This window comes from Balaenoptera borealis (genome assembly GCF_965194805.1).
Source record: "Balaenoptera borealis genome assembly, chromosome: 17".
NCBI lineage: Eukaryota > Metazoa > Chordata > Mammalia > Artiodactyla > Balaenopteridae > Balaenoptera > Balaenoptera borealis.
The window spans coordinates 58,006,302-58,026,415 of NC_138876.1; the positions used below are offsets into that span (position 1 = coordinate 58,006,302).

General features: G+C 34.4%; 1 long non-coding RNA gene across 1 annotated transcript; it reads right to left on the minus strand.

Moving 5' to 3' along the window:
* Positions 1 to 2,896: 2,896 nt before the first annotated feature.
* LOC309614868 lies at positions 2,897 to 18,551 on the minus strand. The gene is made up of 2 exons (XR_014236445.1): positions 4,756 to 18,551; positions 2,897 to 4,130 (listed from the first exon to the last, which is right to left on the minus strand). It is a non-coding gene; the product is annotated as an uncharacterized lncRNA (long non-coding RNA).
* Positions 18,552 to 20,114: the final 1,563 nt, after the last annotated feature.

Sequence of the window (20,114 nt, forward strand, 5' to 3'; positions counted from 1 at the left end):
GAGGTGGATGGAGTTAGAGTCTGTCATACAGAGTGAAGTAAGTCAGAAAGAGAAAAACAAATACAGTATGCTAACACATATATATGGAATCTAAGGAAAAAAAAAAAAAAAAAAGGCCATGAAGAACCTAGTGGCAAGACGGGAATAAAGACACAGACCTACTAGAGAATGGACTTGAGGATATGGGGAGGGGGTGGGGTGAGATGTGACAGGGTAAGAGATTGTCATGGACATATATACACTACCAAATGTAAAATAGATAGCTAGTGGGAAGCAGCCGCATAGCACAGGGAGATCAGCTCGGTGCTTTGTGACCACCTAGAGGGGTGGGATGGGGAGGGTGGGAGGGAGGGAGATGCAGGAGGGAAGAGAAATGGGAACATATTGTATATGTATAACTGATTCACTTTGTTATAAAGCAGAAGCTAACACACCATTGTAAGGCAATTATACTTCAATAAAGATGTTTTAAAAAAAAAAAAAAAAAGAAATATTCTTCTGAATTCTAAAACCTCTACTGACCTCACCTTTCTCTGAACTTCTCAAGTCAATTGCCATGTGATTTATTACTTTGTTGTCTTCTTCCTCCCGTTACTTTTCATGCATTACTTTTGTCTTCCCAAACATAAGACTGGAAGACAACTATAGATTGTACTCAACTTACAGAGCACATAGGTCCTAGTTTAATGTAAGGTCCACCACAGGTATTCAATAAATTTCTAGTTATCATTTACTCCATACTTTCTTTAAATTAAAAAAAAATCAATAATTAACAATTGATATATATTGACAGTAGTAACATATTATGCATACACAATTCATCTTGCAATACACACTTCATGACATCACTCTTGTAATAACTATATGAACTAGAAATAAGTATATAATGTTGATTCCTAATGTGTTATAATGTAACACATGGAACACTCTGAAATGTAATTCAGATAAAAATTTCCTCAACACTTAATAGCCCAAAATAGTTCATGGATTTTTATGTGCTATATCAAGCTAAACACAATGCTTAGTTCATTTTACAAAAGACATAAAAATTATTCAGAGATAATGATTCATAGAAATCACTTAATTAAAAACTATTTTTCCTGTTGACTATAAATAAGCATAATATGTTAAGAAATAGGAATAAATCTGTTAAAGTTGGAACCACAAGAAGAAACTCTGGAATAACAACTCTTTACCCTTTAAGTCAGAAGAATAATTGAAAGAATTTGAGTGTACTGCATGCACAACAGTGTAGCATCACTTCAAATGAATTACAGTATTTTCCCTTAAGAATTTGTAATAATGTTCAAAAGTAAATAATAACCTGTAGGGCAAGTATAAATGGAGGTGGAATGTAGAGAAATTTTACCAGAAACTCAATTCCACAGGCTAAATTGATCTATGTTGATTGCTTTTGCCTGTACAATTTGCTTCTGAAGATAACAGCATAAACTCCAACCCAACTCTCCCTACCTGCCAACCTCAATTGACTTCTTTGTCTATACTGCTTACTTTTAGACACTAAAAAGAGAAACTATACTTAATCAACACTTCAATCTATAGTATAAGCACCTTTTAAAAATAATGCAATCCATTGAGAGAAAAACATTACCATTTCATGTAATTAAAAGCATTGTGATAACAGATAAGACCTTAGTCTTGTAGCACTTAAATCTTTTTTGTAGCTCTATTTATTAGGTGATATAACCAACAAGACTGAACATTCATACCTCACAGGAAGATTTTCATGGAAAAGTTGATGTTTTAGTTTTTTAATATGCTCTAAGGTACTTCTTTTATTTTTTTTTATTATTTTTTTTAAAATTTATTTATTTTATTTATTTTTGACTGTGTTGGGTCTTCGTTTCTGTGTGAGGGCTTTCTCTAGTTGTGGCAAGCGGGGGCCACTCTTCATCATGGCGCACGGGCCTCTCAGTATCGCGGCCTCTCTTGTTGCGGAACACAGGCTCCAGAAGCGCAGGCTCAGTAGTTGTGGCTCACGGGCCCAGTTGCTCCGTGGCATGTGGGATCTTCCCAGACCAGGGCTCGAACCCGTGTCCCCTGCATTAGCAGGCAGATTCTCAACCACTGCGCCACCAGGGAAGCCCAGGTACTTTTTTTAAAATGTATATACTTGATATCTAGATTATTGATCATTAATAAATGAAGACCTTTTGTACAATTTCATAGAAATGTTATATTAGAGGTCTTCTATGGTATTGCAGTTCTTAGAATAGTCCTAGAGAGAAGTAGAATGAAATTAGTCCGAAATATGTGTGATTTTTTTTTAAGGTGTTTCAAAAATTTTTTAGATTCTTTATTTTTTTTTAATTGAAGTATAGTTGATTTACAATGCTGTGTTGATTTTTGCTGTACAGCAAAGTTATTCAGTTATTCATATATATGTATATTATATTTCTCTTCCATTATGGTTTATCATAGGATATTGAATATAGTTCTCTGTGCTATACAATAGGACCTTGTTTTTTATCCATCCCATATATAAAAGCTTACATCTGCTCACCCCAACCTCCCACTCCATCCCTCCCCCAACCGCCGCCCCCTTGGCAACCACCAATCTGTTCTCTATGTCCATGATTCTGTTTCTGTTTCATAGATAGTTTCATTTGTGTCATATTTTAGATTCCACATATAAGTGATATCACATGGTATTTCTCTTTCTGACTTATTTCACTTAGCATGATGATCTCTAGTTGCATCCATGTTACTGCAAATGGCATTATTTCATTCTTTTTTTGGCTGAGTAGTATTCCATTGTATATATGTACCACATCTTCTTTATCCATTCACCTGTCAATGACATTTAGGCCATTTCCATGTCTTGGCTATTGTGAATAGTGTTGCTATGAACATAGGAATGCATGTATCTTTTAAAAAAAAAAATTTTATTGGTGTATAGCTGATTTACAATGTTGTTAGTTTCTGCTGTACAGCAAAGTGAATCAGTTATACATATACATATATCTACTCTTGTTTAGATTATTTTCCCATATAGGTCATTACAGAGTACTGAATAGAGTTCCCTGTGCTATATGGTAGATCCTCAGAAATCAGTGAGCAGGGGGCAGGCCTGCTGTCCCGGGATGGCGTGAAGAGGACTAGTCCCTAGGAATACATGAAATTTTTAAAAGTCCCACATTTCCACCAAACTAAACCAATGATCTCAATAACTATGACTCCTGACTAATACAGAAAACTTTAATTTAAAAATAGCCATTATTTGTATATAAGCATGCAATCCTATAGTATGCTATTTTTGCTCTTCTTTGGTGTGCACAAAATTTAAATAGATAGACATTTCTAAAACCCACTTTTTTCCATTTAATTATTTAATCATTTTAAGTGATCCTATTTATGACTGATATTGGGTATTGAACATCAGAAAAGAATATCCAAGAGGAGAGAAAATCCCTAAACTGACACCCCAGATAACAATTTTGTGTATTCAGGTATATTACAGTTTAACTTCCACTTTAAAAAAAGATTTCCCACACTCATAACTGCCAAAGCTTTCCATATATCTCAAATCAAATAATATTTTTTAATTATAACCACAATAGGGCTTAACATATGGATTTTTATTTAGAAATTTGTCCTTACAGTTTGAATACTTAGTTAATGATTTGCACTTCAACAATGGGAATAATTTTTATTCACTATGGGTGGACAGACAGCTGCTTGCTGCTGTAATAACTACCCTCATGTTTCAGTAGTTTAAGAGAAAAAGTGTTTATTTCTCAAAAAAGAGTAACCCAATATAGGTATTCCTGGTTGCAAGTGAGATGTGATACTTTTGTCTAGTTTCACACTTGTTCCCAGACTCAGGCCGACGCAGAATCTTGTGACGTTCCATGCCTGCTATAGCATTCTTTGATGACTTTTTTTGTCCTTAGTAAGCAATTCCAATCTCCTTAATGTCTCTCATGAAACTTTCTGTGATCTGGTTTTTGGTTACTTTTTATGGCTCTTATCCTGCAATTCTCACATTCCTTGCACCAGCCCACTGACTTATTTCCATCTCCTGAACGGACTACACTCTCTCACGTACCTTCAAACTTCTTTCAGGCTTTCCTGCTATGCATGTTGCCCCTCTTTATGGAATCTCCTTCCTTCATTTTTATGTGGATAAGTTCTATGAATCTTATATGTTTCAGCCTAGAGGTCACTTCTTAGAATTCCAGAAGTGACCGCCCTATTTCACAATACTTCGTGCTCCCCATAGCACACTATATTTAGCAACATCATAGCATTTATCTTATTCTCCAATTTCTTCTTTGCCTCTTGGTGATATGCTTAAAGAAATAAAGTGTTTGAAGGCATGGACTATATCTTATACTTCATTTTATCCCCAGGACATAGCACATGACTAGCTAACAATAGATACCAGTATAGAAAGAGTGAATAAATAAATAGGGAAAATATTTTGTACTGTAACCTAAAGACATAAGTCCCAGATTGATTAGTGTTAGTAGTAAAAACAGAAAACATAGAGTAAATAGAACAAAATATATATGTCACTTTTTAAACTTAATTCTAAATGAAAGAGGAAGCAAGGCATAACATTAATTAAAAAAGCACAAAGGATATGAAAGATAGAATGGCTTAGATCAACATTTAAAACTAATGTTCATTTTTATAGTTATATATAAAACTAAAAAGTCAAAGGCAATGGGGAACATTTTGGCAACAGGTTTGACGGGCAAGCCATATTTTTAATGTATGTAAATTTCTTACAAAGCACTAAAAATACTTTCACACAGAAAAAAGTAGGTATTTCTTTAAAAAATAATTACAAGTTGACAAAAACTTTTTTTAATAAATGTACATCTTCTCTGGCAGTAAAAAATAACTCTATAAGCTTTTGCCCTTTAAATTGATCAAAAAAAAAAAAAAAAAAAAAAAAAAAACCAGGGGAAAGAATTAATGATGGCAGTATTGTGAGATAACCACTTCCAGAAAGCAATATGCCCATATGCATCAAGAGACTTAAAAATATGTATAACTTTTTATTCTGGATTTCCAAATGGAGGAATTTATTCTAAGTAAACAATTCAGGGTGAGTTTGAAAATAAATATATAAATCACATATTAAAGTAGTATTTATTTTAATACAAATTGGAAACCAACTAATTATTGAGAAATAGGTACATGATTAAATAAATAAAATATAGTGTATAAAATGACAAAATATTATTTCAGTAACTAAGAAGATATATAGTGGCCTAAAGAATTTTTTTTCATATTTAGGCAGGGAAATGCGGCATTTTTTTCTTTTGTGGTATCTGCCTTTGTTTCAGTTGCTTAAGCTGCTTGAAAACTCTATGCCATGGTAGAGTTTACCAGTGATCCAGAGTGGTGCCCCAGTTCCTGGGCTATGTTCAGAGGTAAGGCAACAGGCACTGAGGGAAGATGGGCCCCCTTTCCCTTTCTCCTCCTCCATAAACTGTTTATGTTCACTCTTGGATTTTGGCCTTTGAAAGAAAAAAAATTCAAGAATAGATGTAATCTATTTCTATATTTTGGTGTGCCAGAATCCTTCTCAAAATAGAGAGCCAGATGTCTGGTCAGTATGCTTGTTGGAAAGGATGAAATGTAGAGAAAAGGGAAAAAAGATAATATCTAAAAACATTGTTATTCATATTTTGAAAGACTTTCCCACAACCAAGATCAGATGAACATTCACTTTCTTTTTCTATTTTTATGGGACCATTAAAATTAATTATAATGTGATATTTTTACAAATCATGAGAAAATTATCTAATTTACTTTTTGAGAAAATCAGCTTTCCACTGCCATCTACTAAATCTACTAAATAATAATCACAGTTTTCTTTAATTTGATATGCCATATCTAACGTATACCAAAAAATGCCTAGTATAAGCAACAGTACTTATATTAATAAATTTTAGTTGTTTCATTGATCTATTTATCTTTTCTGTATAGTGTTGATTAGTAATTCTTTATGATATGCTTTTCTATTAATTATTATAAATTGACATAATCATACATTTTTTATTACTCAGCCATAAAAAAGAAAGAACTCTTTTTGTTTCCTTGGATATTTGAAAGGATATATGCACCCAAAGTTCATAGCAGCTTTATTTACAATAGTTAAGATATGGAAGAAACTTAAGTGTCCATCAACAGATGAATGGATAAAGAAGATGTGGTATATGTATACCACAGAATACTACTCAGCAATAAAAAAGAATGAAATTTTGCCATTTGCAACAATATAGATGGACCTAGAGGGCATTATGCTAAGTGAAATGAGTCAGACAGAGAAATACAAATACTGTCTGTTTTCACTCATATGTGAAATCTAAAAAATAAAACGAATGAGTATAACAAAACAGAAACAGATTCATAGATAGAGAAAAACTAGTGGTTATCAGTGGAGAGAGAGGTAGGGAGATGGGCACAATAGGAGAAGGAGATTAAGAGTACAAACTACTAGGTATAAAATAAATGAGAGACAAGAGTGTAATGTACAGCAAAGGGAATACAGCCTATATTTTATAATAATTTTAAATGGAGCATAAGTTATAAAAATATCAAATCACTCTGTTGTACACCTAAAACTAATGTAACATTGTAAATCAACTGTACTTTAATTAAAAAAAAAAGAGAGGGAATGAAATCTTGCCATTTGCAACAACATGGATGGACCTGGAGGGTATTATGTTTAATGAAATAAGTCAGATAGAGGCAGACAAGAACTGTATGCTTTCACTTATATGTAGAATCTAAAAAATGAAACAGACAGAAGAATATAGCAAAACAGAAACAGACTCACATAGAGAACAACTAGTGGTTGCCAGAGGTGAGGAGGGTAGGGGGATGGGTGAAATTGGTGAAGTGGACTAAGAGGTACAAACTACCTGTTATAAGATAAATAAGTCACAGAGATGTAATGTACAGCACAGGGAATATAGTCAATAATATTATAACAACTTTTCATGGTGTATAATCTATAAAAATATCACATCACTATGTTGTACACCTGAAACTAATATAATATTGCAAGTCAACTATAATTCAATAAAAAGAAAATGCTTTGTTAATAACAAATAAGATTATATTTTTTGCTCATCAAATTTTTAAAACAAGGATATTTTCTGAGAAAAGATTTTAGATATGCTGTTACATCACTGTCATTAGCATCACTAATGTTATCTGTCTTTGGCCTGTATCAATCTTTAATTTTAATATGCACCTTAACTGATACAACATCATTGAAGCCACAAGAAATGTTTTCTTTTCCTTCTTTTCTGTCTACAGCTTTTATGCAACCTTTTCTAGCAAATTATACTCTTATTCTTAATCTATAGAGTTTATTTATTTCCAAGCAGGGTATCTGTGACAGGTGTTCTGAAACCCTAACAAGTGAATGCATTCATTTAGATACAGCTCCTTCCTAATAACCTCAGTTGCCTGAGGTTGCCAACGGTCTAAATTGTAACTCCTATTCACTGGAAATGGCCTGAAACTTTTACCATCAAGCTAAGCTTGAGGGTTTCAGGGAATCAGCTAGATTGGTCAAGTACCATGCAATAATACACTAAAGGAGGCAGCTTCCAAGGACCACTAGGGTTAAAGGTAATTTTGTAAGAAGTTTCGATGCATACTGCAGTACTCACTCTTGTACATGTGCCACACTGGACATCATTTGCCTGGTGCTGGCATGCCCTTTTGAAAAGATGTGAGAACTGCTTTAAAATGAAAACCATACACATTATCCAGTGGTAGAATGACTGTAATATAATTTTAATATACTCAACTAAAAATCCTAGTCATGTCTCTTTCTTCCAAACTCTAGTTCATAATAACTGTCTACTAAATAAAGCATGCCTGGTAAACTAACATAATTATGCCAATCAATACCAATTACAAGAGAATAGAGACAATGGCATTTAACATGGCACTAAGTATATATCAGTTGCATTTATTATAAGAATTCTAACAGGTAGACACTGTTATCACCACCTCCCCATTTTTGAGGTGAGATAATGGAGGTTTAAGAGGTTAAATAATTTGTCATTGTCAACACACTAATATGTTGTGGATCTGACACTGGAATGCTAATCTATGTGACTCTAAGTACCAAGCACTGTATAAATATTCAGCCAAATACTTCAAAAGGGTGGCATTTAAATACCCTGTCTCTGAACTGAGTTTGATTTCAATCATCTCAGAAAAATAAATTTCAGAACCTTTTCTTAAATGCCTCTTTCTTTCTCAATGGCCTTGACTAATGCTTTGCAATTTTAATATTCTTTCTGATATCTAATCCCAAGTGTTCCTGATGAATTTTAAACCTACTCCATTTTTAAGGTGTATCAAATAGACGCTTGCTAAAAAACATATGTCTATAAGTGGCTATAGCACAGCATAACTCGACCTCAAGTGAAAAAATATTCTGGAAAAGTGTGTTGAAATGAACACTGTTCCCCTTCCTTTTACATTTGCTAATGAACAATACAATCTCAGGACCACATTTTCAAAGATAACTCATCAAATTTGTAATTGTTTCATGAACAAATCCCTGCGGTCACATACAAGAGATGGTGCTTCAGAGGTCTTCTGGATTGTCAAAAGCTGAGAGTAAAAGAAAGATTAACTATATCAATGCTTGGAAGATCTAGTTTTATTTACAATAAAAATGGGCCATGATATTTGCAACCAGGGCAATTTATGGGAGAACTTACTGTCTTAATCAGTGTCATACGGGGAATTAGATTACTGATAAAGTAGAAAAAAGAAAATAAGGAAAATTTAGATTGGAATAAAGAAGCAGTCTAAAGTCATTGCCCAATAGTTTAATATGTCTACTGTTTTGTTGAAGCATAAGATATTAGAATATTTGAGTCATTGTAGAATATTTGTGTCATGGTGGATCATTACTCTGTTAAGAGTCACAAAGAGGTACGTTTCTGTGCGCATTTGGTCTCATGGTTGAATGCTTTGTGATCTTGGGAGTGCCATTGCTTTCCTTTTTTTCCATTAGTGTAATAATTTTTTGGCAAATGTGAATTCTTTTCTTTTTTAATGTCATCTTCCTCTATTCCATTCTTTTCCATTTTCAACACTGCCTTATGCTATTTCATTTATGACACATTGCTATGGCATCCTAACCTGTTTTAGTATTTCCAATCTCTTCCCATCCTTGGCTCTTTAAGCCAGTTTGAATCTTCCTAGAACCACATCATCAGTGGTTCTTTTGACCTCTGATCTGCTCTAGCCTTTACTTGATCTCTTCCTGGTTCCAAAACACCTGCCACCAAGACTCCTACTTTGGATACATTTGGATTTAGTATCTCCAGTGTATTCTCAATCATCAACTTTTTTCAACAAACTTTAACTTCACTTGTGACTCTGATTCCTCAGGTCCCTTGTTTCTTTCAACAGGAATCCCATACTCCTGGCTGAGTTCTAGAATACTGAGCTATAAAAATTAGCTCCACATTCCAGCCAGATTGCCTCCAACACACATCCTTCCTGCAATATTCCCTATGCATTACCACTAGATTGAATCTCTTCTAAGTTCCACTTTTCACAAAACATTTTCCTACTAAAGTATTTTTCCATTACATTTCTCCAAATCTATTTGTTAATGCATTTTGTGTCAGTCGAGGTTCCACCAGAGAAACAGAACTAAATATATATTAAGAGATTTATTGCAAGGAATTGGTTAATGTGATTGTGGGGCTGGCTACATAAGTTAGAAATCTGAAATCAGCCATCAGGAAGGGGAGGCTGGAACTCTCAGGCAGGAGTTGAAGCTTCTGTCCAGAGGCGGAATTTCTTCTTCTTCTGGGAAGCAGTAGTTCTGCTCTTAGGGTCTTTTAACAGATTAAATCAGGCCTGCTCAGATTATCTAGGACAACCTTCCTCACCTACAGTAAACTAATTATAAATTTTAATCACATCTAAAAAACATCTTCACAGCAACACGAAGATCAGTGTTTGATTGAATAACTGTGGACTATAGCCTGGTTGTTGGTACATAAAACAGACCATCACATACTCCAAATTGAATGAATGAATGAAACCTATTTACTCGCTAGCCTATTAATAATTGCAGAGAATAAGCCATTAAGACTAGGAGGAGAGAGGAATCTGGAGAAGTTAAAAATGACTAACTTTGGCCCAACACAGGAATACCAGTTTCTTGTCCAGTGGAATTTCTCTTCTCACACCAAAATAATCAGTTTATTATCTTCCTGGCATGGCCTACATACTTTGCCTCCTGATCCTTACTCAGTATCACAGCTCCGGAATACCTTCTAACGTGCAGTCTAAACTATAGCCTTCCTTCAAGGTCCCACTTAAGCCCTGCTTGCAGAATGAAGCTTGCTTAGATGGCAATTCACTCTGGACTTCCATAACAGGTAGGGTAGTTTTTTCCTTTTTTATTTTATTTTTTTTTATTTTTTGACAGCTGCGGCGCAGCATGTGGGATCTTAGTTCCCTGACCAGGGGTTGAACCCCTGTCCTCTGCATTGGAAGCGCAGAGCCTTAACCACTGGGCCATCAGGAAAGTTCAGGTAAGGTTTACAGTACTAATTTATCATTTGCCATCTATACCTTGTATCATTATTCATCTTCAGAACTCTTACCCCAGCTAGACTATAACAAGTCCATGTGCAATGTTGTGTCCCCTACATACATAATAGGTCAAAACTATTTATGACCACATTGGTACTTGTCAAGCAAAGAGAATTATTTCATAAACTAGTCTACTTCTGTTAAAAGATCATCCTGATGGCAAAGTGAGCAGAAATAGATGGAGAAATCAAAACATTCTCTGTAGTTCAGTGGAACTGCCTCTTGTTGTACAATGGAATCTATTTGGACTGCATCTGCTTTTGTTTCACCTCCTTTTTCAGTTCCTTTTTCCTTTCCTCTCCTTCTCACTGCATATACCCACCTCACCAAGGAGCTACACTAATATCTCTTGAGAAATGCATTGTCTGCAGTTCTCACCTAGCTTTTTCAGCTCTGTTGCACTGCCTGATGCTATGATTTAGCATGATTCATAATAGCAAGACTCAGCTAAGGTCCTGTCACCTCAGATTGCTTATGTGCCTTTTTAGATACATGCTTAATTCCTGTTATGTTGCTGGGAGTCATTCACAAGTGTGGGATTGAGGAATAATTCCCTGAAGGCATTACAAATGACATTTGCTTTTCAAATCTTCTTTTTTTTCTTTTGTTTAGTCATTCAGTGAAACACTGTGCTCAATATAAGTATCATGGATTCTAGGCTGTTAAAGCAGGAAAATGCTACTTACATCTTCTTATTATCCCTGCCAAGAAATGATGATCCTTGTGGTGTATTTCTTAGAATAGCCAGGCCCTAACTTACCACTAAGTCGTTTTACAATATTAAACTCTGAGCTATTTGTCTGAAACCTAGTATGTCTTCCACATTGAAAAATGTTACTAAATGTCAGTTAATTTCCTGAACTAGGCTAAAAGAATTCTCAAAGTAGACTTAATTCAGCGAATTAGGCCCAGTATGTTATAAATAATTTGAGGGTTTTTTCCAGTAAACTCTATTAAAAATGTAGCCATTCTAGGGCAGGAATGGAGACACAGATGTAGAGTACAAATGTGTGGACACAGGGTAGGAAGAGGAGAGTGGGATGAATTGAAAGATTAGGTCTGACATAAATACACTACCATTTGTAAAATAGATAGCTAGTGGGAACCTGTGGTACAGCACAGGGAGCTCAGCTCAGTGCTCTGTGATGACCTAGATGGGCAGGATGAGGGGGATGGGAGGGAGGTCCAAGAGGGAGGAGATATATGTATACATATAGCTGATTCACTTCGTTGTACAGCAGAAACTAACACAACATTGTAAAGCAATTATACTATAATAAAAAGAAGATTTAAAAAATAAAATAGAGTTAAAAAATGTAACCATTATTTCTAGCACAAGTTTCACTTTGGAACACTGGGAACTTACCTTCCTTAATAAGGAAAGCACTGGATCGCAATGTGGACATTTTGTAGTTATAGATTTCATCCACTGAATGTTTATATGAAACATGGACACAATCCACATATTTTCTAAATGATAAATTAATGAATAAGCAGATATCCTTCTCCTATGTACTATGAGAGAGGGAAAACATTAATAATCACCTCTCTTGATATGAAGCAGCAAGAACCACAGGGAATGTTGGGTCACATCCTCTCATGGAACACTGCCCTTTTGCTAAAATAAATTTTTAAAAACTCTAACCTTCCCTTGACATTGTATGGATAAACTCGCCTCCAAATCAGGCAATTAAAGATCAGGTGCTGGTGTGATGGAAGCTGTCTATGTTTAAAGTTTGTTCAAATTAAGACTAGCATTAAAGATTCTACCAGAAGAGTTGACCCTGTCTGTCCTTCCAAAAATCTCAGATCTCTTCTGTTCCCTTTTTAGAAGACTTGAGTAAAAAATGCAGAGCACTTAAAAATACAGCTGGAGAAAGAAGATAGAGAAAACAAGAGAAAGCTTCCTTCTGGTGCAAGGGGAGGGAAATGCCTGCCTTTTACATATAAAACCTTGAGACTAATTACATTAAAGGCATATTCAGTAATATCATTTAAAAAATTTTCAAGGATACTTATGAGTAATTTAAATATATACCTTTTAACCTACACCTCATGTTCCATTATACATAATTATTCTACTTGCTTATTATACACTTTAAATTACAAGGATTAATCATACACATAGCATAATTAAATTGTGAAAAAGGATTAATCATCATTATATTATTGTTTAATTAGACTACATATTTCATTTTAACTAGAAAATGCAAAGCGTTTTAACTCATAGGCTAACCACATTGTTATATGGATAATTAGCCTGGATTTTATTATAGGTAAAGAAAAATAAGGTCCAGGATAAATGACTTATCCAAGGTGAAACAAGAATATGTCCTGTCCTTGGTCTGAACCTAAAATAGCTTAGAATTGAGAACTTTCAGCCATTTTTCAGAAAACCAAACCAAAGAAAAACAAAAAGTTTTTCTCTTTAATGAATTATATCTTGACCCTTAAAGAATATGTGCTCTTCTCGCCCAGAATCATATGGTTCATATAGGGTTTCTGAGAACATGGCCACTGAGTGTGTCAGTTAACCACCTATTGGCAGTAAGTCTGGCTTACACAGCTGTCACAGTCCCAGCCTCTGACCCTATACAGTTCCACCACAACATGGAATAGCCCCAGGGTGTCTTACTTCTTAAATGGCCTCCAGACAGATATTGTCACCAGATGGCAGTACCAGAGACTTGTGATCCAGGACATAAATATACCACCTTTTCTTTTTTATTATAATACCTATTTATAATACTAAATGAACAGAGAGAAACAAAAAAGTACTGGTGGGAATTATTTTAAATCACAAGGCAGGTTTTTCTGCTAGGTAAAGAAGTAGTTAAATTCCTTCTTGAGAATGCTACTCAGCCATAAAAAAGAATAAAATAATGCCTTTTGCAGCAACATGGATGGACCTAGAGATTATCATACTAAATGAAGGAAGTCAGAAAGAGGAAGACAAATACCACAATATCACTTATATTTGGAATCTAAAATATGACACAGATGAACTTATCTACTAAACAGACTCACAGACATAGAGAACAGACTTGTGGTTACCAAGGAGGAGGGGTTGGGGGAGGGATGGATTGAGTTTGGGATTAGCAGATACAAACAATTATATATAGAATGGATAAACAGCAAGGGCCTACTGTATAGCACAGGGAAGTATATTCAATATCCTGTAATAAGCCATAATTGAAAAGAATATAAATATATATATATATGTAAACTGAATCACTTTGCCATACAGCAGAAATTAACACAACATTGTTAATCAACTATACTTCAATAACATAAATTTTAAAAAATTCGTTCTTGAGTAAATTGCATCTGGTTTAGTTAAGTCCATTGATGGATCTTTTGATTATTGAAAAAATTAAGACTCAAGCCTTAACCAGGAAAATACAGGAAACAAGTAAATGAACATCAACAACAACAACAAACTTGGTCTCTGTTTCAATCTCTTGTATGAGGTGACATTCATAATTCCTGAGAGAGAAAGTCTTATTGCTCAAGATTAGACCATAATACTGCCCATCATACAAGTTAATTGTGAGGAAGGGAAGACAGTTTATAGGAGATATTTGGCTGAAGAAGTTTGCAGGAACTCCTCTAGTTTCTGTTAAGTGTAGGTAGAGCACCTGGATTAATTTCCCCAACAAAACACCAATGAGTGTAAAACATTCCTAAAGTAGATTAGAAAGTTGTTAGAAAGGGGAAATAGATGCTGAGCAGCAAAAAGTAAAAATAAAAATAGACTCCAGCACAGAGTCTAATCAACACACTGAGATGTTTTAAAAAATGCTTTGGTACCTGAATAAGGTAACCATAATTTAAAAATTTTTACCTTTATATTTTAAGTGTGTGTGTGTGCATGTGTGTTCTTTATATCAAAATCTACAAGTTGGAAAGATACAGCCCAGTTATTCCTCACAGTTCATCTTTCTTGATAAAGAAACATGAGAAAATCCAGCTAATATATTTTTATTTGAAGAGAAATTGTAAAAGCCAAGGATCATATATAAAGCAAACGAACATGCTTGTAATTATTTTTCTGGTAAAAGTTTCAAATAACAAATTTCCTAAAGTGGGTATTTTTTTTTAATATAATAAATATCTTTAGTATACACACATGCTTTCACAATCTGTCCCTTTTAGATTCTTGACTGTACACACCAGACCCAGGAAATAATCCTTCTATTTGATGTTTCTGGATCCAGCGTCTAACTGCAGATACCATGGTTACAATGCCTAGTGTTGGGCATGAAACTGTAGGCTTTAAAATGCAGCAAATTGATATACTGTTTTTTTAGGACACTCAGCCAGATCTGCACCAGATCACATATTTGTTTATGAAGAAATGGTTCTCTGTAAGGTAAGGTGATGTAGACCACTAATTATAGATGGAAGTCAGGAGATAAGGAAAAGATGATTATTTATATAACCCAGTTCCTTACCACAATGCTGTACAGGAAAAGAGCTAATAAAACCTCTCTGATAACTTTGAACCCAAGAGGTAATTTACATTTTATTAAGTGGAGGAGATTTGAAATTGTTTGTTGCAGAAGATTAAAAAGAGGGGAAATAAAGAGAGAGAAAGAGACTGAAGCTTGAATTAAAAATGAGATTCATGATTTTCCTTTTGATCCACAGAATAGCAACTGTCTGTACTGCATTATAACTTCATATGATTTCCCATCAGGTTGTCTGAAAATTGACTCTTTAAATGTGATGATGCTGAAAAAATGGTGTCTAAAAAAAAAGATTTTTTTTAACATTATGTCTCCTGCAAAATTTTACTAATGAGATACACAATAAAATTATATCACTCATGCATTATTTAACATCATACCCCCCGGATTTCCATCTCTTGATTTTAGATGACTCACATGCCTGGAAACAGAACAGCCCCAGGCATTTTAGGTTTTGAATATAAATCACCTATATAACTTAAGAATGTTATTTTAAATAAAATACCCAATGCTCTGTCTTGATTATATATGAAAGAGAATATGTATTTTTGCATAATTCTAACTTCATTTGCATATTGCAGCATTTCATTTTTATTGAGTGCCCATTGGTACCAGGTGCCATGATAGAGATGTATGATATTGTTTAATTTAATTAAGAAATCATTATTCCTAGCATATTCCACACTTCCCATGCAGGCAATTGACAGAAATACTTTGGTAAATTGCTGGCATAAATTATTTATAGAGATAAGATATCCATTTTACATTCAAAATGACACAAGACTGATATTTGAGTTGCAGAGGGGAACATACATGTATGTGCCCAAACCATGTATTTGAATAAGGAGGTTTATACAGTGGTGTGCTGGTGTCAGCTTATTTTGGCTCAGGAGAACCGTTGTAAGCATCTCTTTTCAAATCCATGTTCAATAATGTCATGTTGCTGGCTTGAAACTGGCCATAGTGGAAATATTTACACCAGAGAAATTGTAAACGCAGCAAACCAGTGGTTTTTATTTTGTTTTGTTGTTTTCAGAGAGCCAGTTGTTAAACATCTACCAGTACACCACTGGATTCATGCAATGTTTCAGAATTACACATGCAAATAAAGTGTTGTCTTGAAAGAGCAACAATCTCTTTGAAAGATTTTTAATGTTGTAGTAAATGTTGTATTAAAATAATAGTCGCACTTATATTATATTTAGCGTTTACTTTAAAATAATCCAAACTTCACAAAAAATGAGTTGGTGGGAGGATAGGGAATAGATAAAACAAAACTAGTAAAAATATTTACATTTTTTAAATTGGGGGATTGGTATATAGGTTTCTTTTGCATTTTTATATTTGTGAAGATTTCCATAAAGTGATGTTAAAAATAAGTATCAACAGCAAATATACATATACATATATATTCTCTTACATGTGCATGTATGTATATATACTTATATTTGTCATGAAATATATATATATGAATTCACAGATAAGTACCATATTCTTAAAAATAAAGACCATATGAACATACACAGCTTTTGTTCTATAGACATTCAATTATTTTCTTAGTATGTTTCTGTATCATGAAGTTATGGCTTGTAATTTAATTATGAAAAAATCTTTAATTAACCTCAAATATTTCCCTTAACTGTGATTCTAGATTCATCAGGGCATGAAAAGAAGTAAGGTACCAAATTATCTTCTTAAGTAAATTTATGACAAAGTCACAAAGGATATAATGTAATATATCTTAACAGAGGTACTGATGGCTTGTGAGATTCAGGTCCCTTGCATATTATTGAGCCTAGCCATTTTATTTTGTAAATGAATAAACAAAAACAAAAACAAAAAAAGGACAAGGGACTTTTTCAAAGTTAGTTAACCAAGTTCTTTCTACCCAAATGCCAAAGTCAACATCACCTAGGAACTTGTAGGAAATTCTGAATCTCAGCTTCTACCCCAGGACTACTGTAGGAGAAACTGTAGTTTAACAAGACCCCCAGGTGATCTATATACATTTAATAAAAATTGAGAAGCACCAAACTAGGCTGTAACAAATTCTGACAGTTTGTCTGATTCCCCCTCCTCATTACACTCCACTCCCTAGCAAGTGGATGAACTTCTTTTTGCTAATCGTAACAACAGGAAATAATTTTCCTCATTCCATTTGCATTTTCCTCCTCATTCCATTTGCATTTTCCCTTGTCGAGGTTATGCTTGTGTCTACACATGCACACACTACAGAGGCACCAAAAGATTTCTTACAGGTTTTGCCTCCTTCCTTCAATCTTGGATTTGTCATTTCATTAAATGAAAATGTTGATATTCTGAAATTCTGTAAAAGTTATCAGACACAAGAAGAATTAGCAAGAGGTACAGCAGTGATCTATGATGATGACGATAAAGATATCTGTATTCTGTATGACAGAGAGTCATATAAATTCATGAAGATTCATAGAGGAATGAGTTTGAGAAGGACTGAAAATGCTGTGCTAATAGCTCTAGACTTCCCTTAAATGAGTGTATAACCTTTCCTCGGACATCAATAGCACTTTATTTGAAGAAAAGTTGCATGTAGATTGCACATGGCATCAAGAACAGCACAACTTCTCAGAGAGCCTCTGTGGTCATGCAGATGGGCAGGAGCTGCCACAGGTTAAACAAATTACCCTACACTAAACTTAATTGAAGAATAATTTATAGAAGCCAAGAAATGTTAATTGAACAATGAATTACTTAGACTGAAGTTAAAATACATGCAGATTGATCGCTAGAAAGCAAACAAAAGATTGAAAAGAGCTTAGGAGGACTTGAGTACCTTGAAACTTAAAGCCACTAAAAATAAACTTCACGATGGTAGGATGATCAAAACATTGGAGCAAGAAAGAGAAGGAGGTTGTCAAATTCTAGAGCATGACCTGGCTAGCAATCAGTGTTTGTGTTTATGTTCAATTTGTTCATGAAACTAAGGTATTGGACTAGGAATATTCTAATGTATTTTTAAACAGTGTTCTTTAAATATTATTTTCCCCCTTAGACATGCTTACCCCCAAGAAATTAAGACAGCTGTCATTACAGTGTTTGGAATACACTGGTGTGGTGAGCATTAGTTAATCACCTACACACCGCAAGAAGCCATTCAGGCTACATTTGAAGGGATGGTTGGTGAGAGATAGGAGTCATGCCTGGTCATCAGGTGAACAGAAATTGGTACAGAATTAAACACAAATCTGAGTGCTATGCCAGAAAAGAATTCTGGTCAAATAGTGTTAGTGCAATTAATGTTAGTGCAAATAGTGTTAGTGTTTGTGTGACAGTGTTCAGAGAAGAAAAGTGAATAAAACAACACTCAACTGAGTTAGGATCTGCCATCATACCTGTATGTCATTGAAAATACAATTCTTTTATCTAACAGGCATCTTTATTGCTTTTTGAAAGCAGAGAATTATTTAGAAACTTTAAGTTTTATTTATCTTTAAAGTAATGTGATATGATTTGTTCATCATTTTCTAGTTCTCTAACTCTCCAAATTCTATGGTTTCTGGTAAAATCATCTGAGCCTTACTCAGTCTTTAACTGATGTTAGAGGGAAGATTTGCAGAACATTGATTTTCCCTGGGAGACAGCAGGGAATAGTAGAGAGGGCTGGGTGGTCAGACAAAATTCTGGCTCTGCCACTTCTTAGCTACTAACCACAAGCAATAGCTACCTCTAATCTTCAGCTTCCTCATACACTTTGCATCTCAGATTATCCTTCATCAGTTTGTTGTGGAGTTTAAATGAGGTAATAAAAATGGACTGTTTTGAGGGAATTCCCTGGTGGTCCAGTGGTTAGGACTTCATGCTTCTACTGCAGGGGGCATGGGTTCGATCCCTGGTTGGGAAACTAAGATCCTACAAGCCACGCTGCATGACCAAAAAATAAAAAAATAAATTTTAAAAAGTAGACTGTTTTGTACAATGCCTGGCACATGAAAGGAGAAAAACAGTGGGAGCTCTTTTCTCCCTTTTCTCCATCTGTGATGGAAGATTTCTTCAAACACAAATCACCCAGAACTGGCTAAACTAGATAATTTATGGGAAAACAATAACTTCCTCCATTCTGAATAATTTACTACTATGAATTACTGAGAGGGTGTCACTATTACCCCTTAGCTAACTATTCCCAAACAGAAGAGGACATATGTTACTCCCATTAAAAAACAAACAAACAAAAAGTTAAAAAAGGAAATTCAGGTAAAACAAAATGTAAAAGAAACAAAAGCCAAAATCGCAGAAAGTGTAGTTTTTAATTGCATGGTTTTCTTAAATGTTCAGGGTTTGGTTTCTCCCTCCCATCCCCCAACACTCCCCCCACCCCACCACCGTATTTGTCAGTAAGGTTGGCCTCAGTTTAGTGACAGCTCTTACTCTGGGATGTGATGACCTTATTTTTGTGGAAAATTGCTTTGACTTTTCGTAAGGTAATAGCCATTCTAGCGTAAACATACACTGTAATTTGTTTTTCGCTTTTGTTTTGCCAGGAGAGGTTGTGCATGCTTTCAGAAAGCATCTTTCCCTCTCACTTCTTGTTTTTCCTGAGAGATCCAACTGGCAGTGTTATTTTATGGATTACTTTATGCTTTGTGATTTTTCCGTGATTGACTTCTTGCACTTAAGCTAAAGGAATTCACTGATGTTAACTGAGGTGGTTTCATTTCTATGAAAGCTCAAGCTTTAACTAGGCAAATCTGAGATTGATAAAGATGCTTCAGATTCTATACTGCATCTGGATATGCATAGAATTTTACAGCAAAGGGTTTGGAAAATAACTAGGAAAAGTCGAATAGGTACACATTTGTTAACATCATTCTTCAGCTCACTTTATATTTCCAGAGTTTATTAAGTATACATTTCTTGACCCTTAAGAATAATAATGAATTGACTGTTTGTGCTGCAGTTGCCTCATTCTAACCTAGAAGATTTAAATCAGATGAGAAAATGACTTAGTAAACGTAAAATCTTTTGCCAAATGTAAAGTGTCTT